The 12,463-nt window shown below is 38.7% G+C and overlaps 1 protein-coding gene and 1 pseudogene across 2 annotated transcripts in view; both read right to left on the bottom strand.

Moving 5' to 3' along the window:
- RBPJ (recombination signal binding protein for immunoglobulin kappa J region) overlaps window positions 1–12,463 on the bottom strand; it is a 201,128-nt gene that overhangs the window by 107,912 nt on the left and 80,753 nt on the right. The window lies entirely within an intron of this gene.
- On the bottom strand, window positions 234–985 carry LOC109453820 (ER membrane protein complex subunit 4; annotated as a pseudogene).

Genomic DNA, 12,463 nt, shown 5'->3' with positions numbered 1-12,463 from the left:
AATTTTTTTATGTCCCAGCTTGTGTTAAATAGAAGTGAAATATTAAGGGAAATAGATTTAAGGGAAACTTGAACAATTCTTGAAGCATTGTTCTTGATCATTTAATTTATTGAAAGGAGATGCTGCTCTCGTTCTTGACTCAGCAGCAACCATTCTTTTTGTTTACATGCAGTCATTGTTTTATGTGTTGTTTTGCTCTATACTGGACACAATGTTTCCTACATGATTTTCAGTTAAGAGCCGGGAGGTATAGTGTCTTGTGTTTGTAGTGATATGCATATTGTCTTTCTCGGATGTGTTTCCTCACCATGGAGAAAAGAGCGCTTTGGGTTCTTGCCGGCGTGAGTGCTAATGTTAGGGGTGAATATGCTGCAGAGCCATTGAGCGTAAAGAAGACCGTAAACGAGATCCAAACACATGGGCACCAGGTGCTTCTTTCTCTTCACAAAAAAGTCCTCACCACGGAACTCCATCCCCTGGGGGGGCGGGGCAAGCGATGAAGGCTAACCAATCCAACGCATTGTAGGTGGTACAGGCCCATGGACTGACGCTTATAAACAGCCAATGACAAACGCATGAGGTTCTTTGTGAGACACGGCAAACCCGGAAGAAAAGTCGGTCTTGGACTTTCTAGCACCTTGAAAGTGGCTAAAATGGTCTTAAATGCCTGAATGAGTCACCAAACCATCATACACACCATCGCAGTAGGGGAGATGGAGATAGTTTTGCTCGCCCGTGTACACGATGAAGAGGTTAATGGGAGTCTGTTTGAGGGGACCCAAGGCAAGGTCCTGCCAGTGCTTTGCCACCAGGGTCGGGTCTGTCTCTTGCAGGCTGGTATGAGGCACTTTTGTGTCCATGTAACCAACTGGGTACAGTGAGTCTCCCTGGCCACAGCCCTTACTGCCTGCCCCAGGCCCACTCAGCTCAATGGCCCCCTTGAAGTGCTGGCCTCGTTGGCCACCAGTCTCCCCTGAGAGTTCATGGCAAAGGCTGCCTACCAAAGCGGGGAAGCTCCTTGTCATGCAGAGTGTTGCACAGGGTCTCAGCTCCCGCTCCCCACATAAGAATGCAGGATATGGTAAAGCCAAAAAGGAACACCCACGGTGGCATAGATAGGGGAGTTATCCACTACAGTCTCGCTGATGGCTGGGTTGGAGACACAGGAAGCAGGAGCCACACTATCTGCAACTTGCCCTCCACTTCTCTCTGCCAACCAACCTCACTTGCTAACTACAATCCGCTCTTGTTAGCTCAGCCACCATCTTCTTGCTAGCCCCCACTTTCTCCTTGTGTAGCCACGGCAGTTATATTAGTGGCCAATGGCTCACTGGTTACAGCTGACAGCCAACTAACCACAGCTGATGGCCATCCAATCACAATTGATGGCCATTTACTACCCGTGAGCACCTTTCCACATGAGGGCGAGAGCCTGGAAACTACACTCCTGGCTCTGTCCCCACACTCCTTTCTCTAAGGCATAGCTGGGCCTGAGGCTATGCGCCCACAGCCTTTCCAATTTTAAATTCATTCTTCAGGCTAGCAGTATGCAGATACCAAAGTCTTTTAAAAGTATACACTTGGGTATTTCTACTTTTCGTTGGTCAAGTCTACATGGGAAAAGGAACGCTATGAGCATTCAAATTCTGAGTACCAATTATTAATGGGCAAAACAGCTATTCACATTTACAATCCATCTCCACCACCACCCCAGACGTGCGTGCGTGCACACACACACACACACACACACACACACACGCGCGCGCGCGCAGTGCTGGGAGCTGGGTGCTTTTATCCGTATTTTATAGGTGATGAAGGTGAGGCTCCCTAAGTTCAAGTGATTTATTTGCCCACGAACACCGAGGTCAGAAGTGAACAAATCAGATTTGAAGCCATCTTTCTGCCCCCAAATCAAGAAACTTTTTACTTATACCACCAGCCAACTTATAATTTCATGCCATTCCTACTCCTTGGAAAAAACTTGCTTCTTCATTAAGAGGTTTTCATTAAAAAAAAAAATGCTGTGAAGGAAGTTGGGGTATGCTGAGGAGTTTGGGCATAAATATTTCAGCATTGTTTAAAAATTATAATAACGTCCCATTTCATTTTGCCTGTAAAGTCACATATTATCAGAACTAATATTCAGAGATAATCATCTATTTGTAATGGGGGTGAATACAAAATTATTTTAAAATCAGTCTTAGCTATCTTTTCTGAGAAGCTGCTTGTGGTTTGTCAGGATAATGCAATTCCTGTCTGTGTACTATAAAATTAGTACAATTTATATGAAGAAAACCTTTTTCCCTTGTTCCGCCCAGTGAAATGATGCATTTTCTTGATGATTAAAAACAAAACAGCCTATGATGCTATATTAGTTCAAAAAATTTCTCAGAATGGCATATTAAAACTGAAACTGAAACATCACGGAGGTGGTAAAATCTACTCACATTCAATTATTTATGGGCAGAAAAATATTACATACCATCGGTGTCTGCAGACTTACAATATGTGTTAATAATGATATTAAAAAATAAGTGAAACTGCTCGCTTCGGCAGCACATATACTAAAATATAAGTGAAATTTAGGGTGAATCCTCTAGATAAGTATGTTCTTCTCAACAGGTTTAGAACAGTTGTTGAATTTAATAGACTCTTAAAATTAACTGAAGTATAAAATGAGAAACACATAAGATACGATAATATTAAACTTTGCTAAAAAGATAAGAATAATTTTGAAATGTCACTAGTTTGTTGTTTCTTAGTTGACTCTCCCTCCCCTCCCCTATCCTTAAATCTTTCATCTTTTGAGGTATAAACTGTTTATTTCATTGCCCCATTCTTTTCTCTTTTTTTTTTGAGTTCTTTTCTTTCATTTTTTTTTTGAGCAGGAGGGAAATGTGAGGTTTGTGTAGGACAAGCTGCATATTTAGAGGTAGTAATACAGCTTTCTCTGTCCTCTTTGTCTCTTGGAAGTCTAGATTTTATATGCCTCTCAAATAGTTAGTCTTAATTCTACTTAAATGCATTTTACAGATTTACTTCTTCTTAGAAGTGCTTTTTCAGACTATTACTTTGTATTCCAATAACTACACTGGTTTTCTTGCTTCTAAAATTTGGACTTTCCTGAGTTGGTGATGTCATTTTTGGTGTTGTCCATTGTTGTCCTCTCCACAACCCCCTCCCACCCTGAATCACTCTGCACTGTTAATAATACCAAACTCATGCGTTAAAGAACAGGCGTGTCAGGCATACTGCTTTGAACTTGACTTTTACAGGAATTTCTAAGCCAGAATGTTTCCTCAAATTATGGTTCTATTGAACAAATATTAGTTATTAAGAAGATCCTTTTAATACCTCTCTTCCCCTTTATTTACTGTAAAGGGTTGGGTTTCTTTTGGAGGCACACAAGTAGTACGGAATTTAGCTTTGTCCATCTCGTGCAAATCCCTGTAGGGTTTGTAAAAATACAACCCATAATCCCCTCTTGAAAAAACATACTGATTATTTGTGCTTATGCTGGTTCCAAATATTACAATAGTTTCTGGATTTTTGCCACATTCCTCTCTAGATGGTCATTGGGAGAATTTGTTTATAATGTGTGTTTTGAATGAAATTTAAAAATTCCAAGACCACAGGATGTAAGACTCAATTGTAGGTTAAACTTCATTTTGCACTTTTGCAAAGAGGCCTCACTTAGATTACAACAATAGCAACACTGAATAGAAAATGAGAGAAGGTGTGTTTTTTCCCCCAAGGATTAGTGTTTGGAAGAATATAAGAGAAAGCATGCTATTTCCAAGAATTAGGGGATGTTCTCAAAATGCCCTATAGCATTCAGTGGGTGGTTTGGGTGAATTAAAACATTAAGATGTATTATGGATATCATGAAAACCATTTTCTTTAGGGATTGTGCTAGCTGTGATTTTAAAATCAGAAACAAAACCTGGAATTTAAAATTGGCCCCTCACTCCACCTGAAAAGTAGTTAAGTTCCTGGGGGATAAACAGTGTAATAGCAACTTTTTTTAAGGCAACATTAAAAATATAAAAGCTCCCTTGGGACTTTTTCCTTCTAAGAAATTCTAGTTTTTTTCTCTCCTACTCTATTTATTTTAGAAACTGATGCTAATTAAAGAACGCTTTAAGATTTTAGGACCAAATGAAAGACTTAATGATAGATTTCATAAACCGGTGTGTCTGACTTTAGCTGTTCCCTGCTCTGGAGCTTTTGCCTGTTACCACTTGGATGTATTCTTTTACTCTCCACAGCTTGTAAAACAGAAAACAGTGAACACAATAGACAACACATGTAAGCGAAGGCCAGCTTCCTCTAGCGACATTCTCGGTCACCACAAACTGATGGATTTCTCCTCAAGATGTTTTAGTTTCATTCTATAAACCTCTCTCTCTCTCTCTCTCTCTCTCTCTCTCTCTCTCTCTCTCTCTCTCTCTCTCTCTCACACACACACACACACACACACACACACACACACCAGTGATTTCTATGACATAAACTTTCTGGAATTCCATAAACACAGGATAGGCAACACGGGTTAACCACTTGTCTAGGAAAGAAAACAAGCAGACAGTTGCCCACAGAACACATCTTACATTTGGGCTTCTACGTGTGCCAAGAAAGTGATCCAAGAAAGCGATAGCTTTGAGTCCCTGCCTGAATAATAACAGGACCTTGAAAGCACTATTGCTATTTTAAAAGAATGTTGCTTGTTAACAGATGCACAAAGAATTATGGCCTCTGCATTAAGCTCTTTCGTTTATTGCTGACATTGATCTTCAGAGATGGTGTGGTAGGTAGCAAACAGCACATATAAACCTTCTGTTAGGTATAGAGGAAAATATTGTACTTAAAAAAAAAAAGAATATAACATAATGTCACTGGTGAAAATAAAATCATTTGTTATTCATCAAGATAAAGATATTATTAGGTTGGTGCAAAAGTAATTGCGGTTTTTGCAATGATTTTTAACCTTTTAAACCGCAGTTACTTTTGCACCAAACTGATAGTAGCTCATATATGGCGGCTTCCTTACCACTTTTAGCAAATGGAGCGAAGACTAAAAGAGTAAATAAATGCCCTAAGTATTGCCCTTCTTCACCAAGCCACTTGACTTATACTGAGGCTAATTAATGTTGCCCCCAAACAGTGATCCCATTCACAGCTTTATGCTAAGCAGCTATACTCAACAGCGAGTTTTAGGCCCAACTCTACTCCCACTTACCTAGTGCTGAAGAAAAGAGAGCATAGTTAGAGGTGGAGTGGGTAGAGATGTGACTGACAGCCGTGTCTTTGTGATTACAGTGGGAGATCACTGTGCTAAATATTAGCAACTTTGCTATTCTATCAGCACTGACATCAGGAAGCCATCACATGGCACTACCACTGGTGATTACAGCAACGGCTAATTCAAGGAATCAAATTAGTCACTGAACTCCACTTAAGACAGATTCAAAGGAAGGCTCTTCGGTGGAGGCAGAGGGAATACTCTCTCTCCATTGCACACTTATAGTCTCATTTGGGCTCATTAATTTATGTGCTGTCATAGCAGTTCTAAATGGGAAGAATCTGTTTTCTCAATTACTGATATCACATGAGCATTGCAGGAATGAAGTGATTTACTGTGGTTATACAATTATACAATTCCTCTAATTTCACCCCTAGGGTAACTCTACAGCATCACAATCTGAATCTGAATCCAGCTCAGATTGTGGAGGGAGGAATCCCTCAGGAGCCTTCTTTCCCTTCAAACATCCTTGAATCATATGAGTATTGGATCGGCAGGGACCGCGCTGCTGAAAATCCACAACCATCACCTCTCCTCCAAGCCCCAAATCAGCTCTGGTTGATTCCTTGGCCAATAGGGTGGAAGGGACCTGCAGTAGACTTGTTTTCTTCACAGAACCAATCTTTGGGAGTGACACTTAAGTGAGGTAGGGTAAAGTGTGCTTTAGGAATCCCTGCACATTATTTTACCTCTCCTAACCACTATCAGCCTTTTCCTCTCACTCCCTCATCAATATCCTGGTCCTGTACTCCACATCAAAGCCCACCTCTCTGCATTCTACAAAGTCAAGTACTAACCAGATAAAGCAATTCGTGCTGTGAATGGGAGAGAAGCGCTCCTCTTCCCCACACATGTGTGCACACGTGTGTGTACACACATACACACACAAGCCCTTTTCTTCTTGGAGAGCAGGCATACTTGTCATCGTGTAACAAAGTGTCATTCCAACAGAAGAAATATAAGCCTAATAGAAGAGGAGAAAAATTATCTCGTCATTTTCCTACTTAAATATTTTCAGTTATTTATAGCAATTCACCCCAAAGCTCAATGCTAGTCAGTCCAGAGAAAATGTCTAGAAGAGAGTAGTTGTCAGAAGGGCAGGGCCTGAGAAACAGAGCGACACTCACGTAGATGTGTAATGGTTCATCCTTGATTCTTCTCTTTCCATCATCAACTGTATCCAATCTGTTGGCAAGTTCTGTTGGTTCTATTTTCAAACTATGCCCCGCATCTAACAATTTTTACCATCTGCCCTCTAGATCCTAGTCCAGGGCATATCACCTCTCTCTAGGTACCTGCATTACCTTCTACCTTCTCCCTACTTCTACTCTACCCCTACCCCTACCCCTACCATCCATTCTCTGCAGGATAGCCCAGAGTGATCTCTTCAAAATGTAAATCAGATTATGTTCCTCTTAAAGTAAAACTTCCCACATACACGTCTATTACATATTTTTTATATTCCTTGAGCATTTTGCCATGATAATTAGTATTGAATGTTCTTTAACCAAAAGGCTGCATGCTGTCTTACCAGAAACAAAGAATCTGGGAGCTTGACGGCATTACCTTCCAGATTCAGGAGAAAAGGTGGGTGGCGACAGCTTTGGAAGGGAGGAAAGCCAGCAGAGTCCTGGGGGCCTACAGTCATGGAAGAAAGGGGGATGCTAAGAGCTGACCTGGCCCGAGGAGGGGCCTGGGCTGAGCAGTAGAAGCGCCCCTGACTGGCCCATGAGGCCCCACAGGATGTGGCTTCTGCTCACTCTCACCCCTCTCCCAGAGTTCTGTGCTCCAGCTATATTCAATGTCTTTCATTCCTGAATACAGGAACACCAACTTGTCTTGCCATTCATTTTCTCTGCTTAGAAGGGCCTTCACCAGATTCTCTTCCTGGTAAATATTTATTCAGTTCATACAATTCCCCAGAATAGATTTCCCTCAGCACCACTTAATTTCTTTCCTTGCTCTGAAGTTTGCATAATTGTAAGCCTATCCTTTTATTCTAAATGACAACTTTGTAATAACGTCTTTCAGTAGGTTTCCAACTTTTGAAGTTTTCTATATGCCACGAAAATTAATATTTATAATTCTGTGCGATGTAAAAAAAAGATTATACTGAACAATGTCCTCTTGAATCAGAAAGGCAACTAGTGCAGATGTTAACCCTGGACCAGAAGAGAATCTAAATCTACTAGTCGTTCTGACAAGTTGTTTCTCCACTCCGATGGCCTACTTCTCTGGACTCTGGATTGTTGCACAAAGATTAACCCTCATTTCCCTCTACTTTTCACATGCAGATTAGTTTTATCTCTCTGCAATACTTCTCAACACGTGTTACAGAAATATATACAGGTAATAAACTTATTAAGTTAATACCTATTTGCTCAGGGCACATAAACAGTGTCCAAAGAGAATGCTTTTCACTTTTTAAAATGAAAGATTATTTACTTTATTGCTTATTCACTTCCTTGGAGGAAGAACAACTGGTCTAACACAGAAATAAGTGATATTAATTGTTATGTATTTTATTTACAGTTCTATTCTGGAAGGAGCATTCCCATTAATAAACAGAAACATTAATTGGTACTATAATAACTAAATAAAAGTACTCTCAGTCTTCTACTTTGGGGGTAATATTTAGGGCATATTTTTCAGCTAACTAGAGAAATCCTGACAGAGCTGGAGTACTTGGACAAAGGCACATTATTACTGGTAGAGATAGACTTGAGTTCTTTTACAGAAGGATTGGACAGCTGCTTACACCTGCCTTAATTTTTATTCAGGCTAAAGTTATCTGTTCCAGGATCCTATGTCATGCAGTATAAAGCTTTGGTTTCAATCAGTCACTAGCACGGGAGCTTGGATATATTTGAAATTCCTTTCAGAGGAGAAAATTAGCCAAGGATTTTGATCGTATTGCTTCTCGCACCCAGGCCAAAGTGGGTTGGCTCTCCATCAGAACAAGAACTCATATTGGCATCTCACTCTTAAAGTCAGAGAATCATCACATTTTGGCCCCAAGGGGACTTTAGAGTTCATGTGATCCAACTTACTTATTTTACATTTTTCTATGACATTATATTAGCAGTTTTTGTTCCATCATACCAAATATCCAAGACCCCTAAATTAACTAACAATATAGAGTACTTGTACTATAGGTGCCTGTTAGAGGATGTCAAGACAAAAAAATTCTTCAGCAGCTCAGAAGCACTTATGATTTCTGACGTTAAAAGAGAGAGTTCAGGGCCAGCCCGGTGGCTCAGGCGGTTGGAGCTCCGTGCTCCTAAGGCCGAAAGCTGCTGGTTCAATTCCCACACGGGCCAGTGGGCTCTCAATCACAAGGTTGTTGGTTAGACTCCCACAAGGGATTGTGGGCTGCACCCCCTGCAATTAACAACGGCAACTGGGCCTGGAGCGCCCTCCACAACTACAATTGAAAGACAACAACTTGACTTGGAAAAAATCCTGGAAGTACTCACTGTTCCCCAATAAAGTCCTGTTCCCCTTCCCCAATAAAATCTTTAAAAAGAGAGAGAGAGAGAGAGAGAGTCCAGCAGATAGATTAACCATCCATTCACGTATATTCTCCAAGTTCCATTCTTAATTTGGTAAAGAAATTAGAGAGCAACATACCTGAACCACCTTATCCTTAGCTTCTTGCTCAAATACTTGCTCAAATATATTCACCAAGTTAAAGGTGAATATGTCCTCTGTTTACATACAGGGTCATATGAGCATATCATTAAAGATGTCGACCACCCTTATCAAGTGGTATTAGCTTACCCAGATCCATGTGATAAATTCTTTCTTCAATTTAATTTCAGGCAATGATAACATGTATGCTTGCTCTTGTCAGAAAATGAAACCCCTGTAGCCTATCATGTTTCTCTTTTTACCTTCGCTGCCAGAAATATATGAACCAAATTTACTGCCAAGTGTTGTAATCTGATCAACTCTGGTATTGAGAAGTATTTACTTCTCCTGCTTGCTTCTTAAATATTTTGTTTCTGCGCTGCCTCAAGTAATTTTAGAAGTACGTAAGTTGACAATAGAAATTTCAATTAATAAAATGGGGAAAAACAATTTGTGGGAGTGAGGAATAGTCAGACTTGCCAATGGCACATGTCTGGGAAGGCCTTTCTACCTGTGTTTCCATTTGGAGGGTAGTGTTTGGTGTCAGAAAACCTGGGTTTAATTCCCAGCTATACAACTTACTTGCTAAATAACCTTACAAAAAGTCACCTATCTTCCACTTCCTCATTTTTAAATTGGGACGTTAATGCTGTTGATCCACTGGGTTGTTGTGACAACTGGATAAGAAAACATGGGGAGATGCTTTCTAAACAGTGAGTCACTCTAGAAATGTTCGTTGTTTTAACTTCCACATTCTGTCTTGCAGTGCTGACCCACTCTGTTTTAAACAGTGTATGTTTGTGGGGGTTTTAAAATAAGTTGATAAATTCCCAAATAAATTCACAAATTCTTTGATACTCCTTTTAAGAGATGAAGCCGAATTGCTCTCCCCTAGAATGTGGGATGTATTTAGTAACTTGTTTCTAGCCAATAGAATAGGGCAGAAGTGACAGTGTGTGACTTGTGGGACTCACTCATGGAAAGCACTGCGCCTTCTTCCTCGCTCTCATTCTTAGATCACTCTTTCTGTGTGTTCTGAGGACATTCAATCAGACCTACATGGAGGCCCCGTGATGAGCAACTGAAGCCTCTTGCCAAGAGTTATGTGAATGTGCCATCTTGGAAGCAGATTCTTCATCCCCAGGCAAATTTTCAGAAGACGGCACCCTCAGCCAACTTTTTGATTACCAACTCCTGAATCACATCAAGCCAGAACCACCAGCTAAGCTACTCCTGAATTCCTGACCCTCAGAAACTCTATAAGAGAATAACTGTGTATTCTTGCTTAAAGAGCCTAAATTTGGGGGTAATTTGTGAGAGTTGATATGGATAAGATAAGATACTTTGAGCTACTCTCAACTTGGTAATGTCAGTTTCTAACCAAATATTAATTGTTAGTTGCAAAACCATAATTTATTTCCAACAAGTATGAAGTCCTGGGCTGAAGAATCTTAATTACAGTAAGGGGTTAGTAAGTGGAAGATAACCTTTAAAAATCCAACATCACAACTGTTAAGGAAATACATTACAGCTTGTTCCGATGAATAAGTGTGAAGTCAGTAATGCGTTTTGTAGCCTTTTTTCTCTTCACCTCTTGATTATCACTTCTGGGTTTTGTAGGTATCATAACATATAATAACAAAATAAGTACTATCAAAAACAACTGCCCAGCTTGAGAGGTATTCTCAATAATCACTATCATATTTAATCTTGTAATTTGGCTGTATTGATTCATTTGGATATTATGAGAAAATGGAGACTTGGGGGTTACGTGACCTCTCAATATAATCTACCTTTAATTTAATCTCCTGGATGTCTTACCAAACCACAAAAATCACTGTATCAAAAAACTTATTCAAATATATTCAGTAGGAAAGAAGAGAAAAATCAGTAGCTTCTGACTCTTTTTGCTTTAGAAAATCCTAAAAGCTATCTTTAATTAAAAAGAGTCTACACTTAAAAACAAAGGGACAATATTTTCCTGATCTCAATTAAGTATTTTCTTCTAGTATAATATTAAACTTTTATGAAATATATCAAGCTCATCTGATATGTCATAATTTAAATTTCTTAGATGTTTATTTGAATATGGAGTGTATCATTAACTCTCTTGCACCAGTTTATTTTGGTTTTTGTCCCAGATGATTTATCTCTGTGTTCCTATATTTCAAACTAAACTGAAAATTAAAATTCAAGTGCAGTCTCATAGTGGTATAGAGATTTTAACATGGTGTTGGCAGTTCATCCCAAAAGAAATAAATGCCCCAGACTTGGACACGTTCTTTATGTCTCTTGGTGACCTGATCCTACTGTTCATAGCAAAATTCCCTTTTAGATGATTCATAGGCAAAATTTACATTAGCAAAAAGGAAAGGAAGATTAAGGATGAAGGAAATTATTTACATCTCACAGAATTCCTTGAGAATTTGATAAAACTATGACTGTCTCCCTAGGTAAACACATACACATGAAGTTTGCATCAAAATGTGTGGGGAGAGGTCTTTTCTGATCTAGATAATTTGGAAAGCACTTTCTTTGAAAGAGCTATGTAACTCAGATAGAAAAGGGGGATTAAATTAGAACAAAAGGGTTTTAAGAAATAACTTTATAAGACCAAGACTAAGAACTGTTAAATTAGCATAACTCTTCTGTCCAGACATCAAGAAATTAGAACTCCAGTGTCTATGAATATTTACATGTAGCCATTTGAAGATGGGGGATAGACTCATTGAATAATTCCATCTTTTTGATTTGCCTTCTCTGAAGATAAATATGTATCTTGCTTATATTATTTTTTCATTGGCTGCTAAAAGCAACCCACAGGATATAAATCTTTTTCAAACACTAAATATTTTAAAATTATAATAAACAAGTCAGAGAGAATTTTAAGATGATGTAGTAGAGTGGTTTCAAACTTTTTTTCTGAGCAATGGCACTCTAGACAGTATTGTAAACTATAACAGATTAAAATGGCATTTTTATCATAACTGTTTTTTTAAATATTAAAATGAAAACAACTCCTTATTATGTCATTCCAAGTGGCTGATTTTGTTTAACACAAACTTTTAGAAATAGGACTAACAGAAAATAGTAACGGCTTCATCATCCGATGGGTTTTTGTACTTAGTTTTGGTCACTCAGTAAATATCAAGAAAATTCTGATTTGGATATAAATGGAGTTGCAAATGGTAACAATTTTTAAAGAGTCACCTTTTCTTCAAATAAATAAAGATGGGAGGAAATGCTTTATTCAAAGTCTACATAAAAACTAAATAGCACATGGGAAATCTCCAATTTATGAAAATTAAGATATAACTCATCTTATATCTTACTATTTGCTTTAATTTTTTATTGTAATAAACTATACACAACATAAAATTTATCATTTTAATCATTCAGTGTATAATTCAGTGGCATTAAGTACATTCACAAGGTTGTACAACCATTACCACTAACCACTTCCAGAAATTTTTCTTTTCTTTTTTATATAAACCTCTCTCATTTTATTTTATTTTTATTTTATTTTTTATT

Source organism: Rhinolophus sinicus, linkage group LG02 (assembly GCF_036562045.2).
Source record: "Rhinolophus sinicus isolate RSC01 linkage group LG02, ASM3656204v1, whole genome shotgun sequence".
Classification (NCBI taxonomy): Eukaryota; Metazoa; Chordata; class Mammalia; order Chiroptera; family Rhinolophidae; genus Rhinolophus; species Rhinolophus sinicus.
This window is presented reverse-complemented; position numbering and strand designations above follow the sequence as displayed.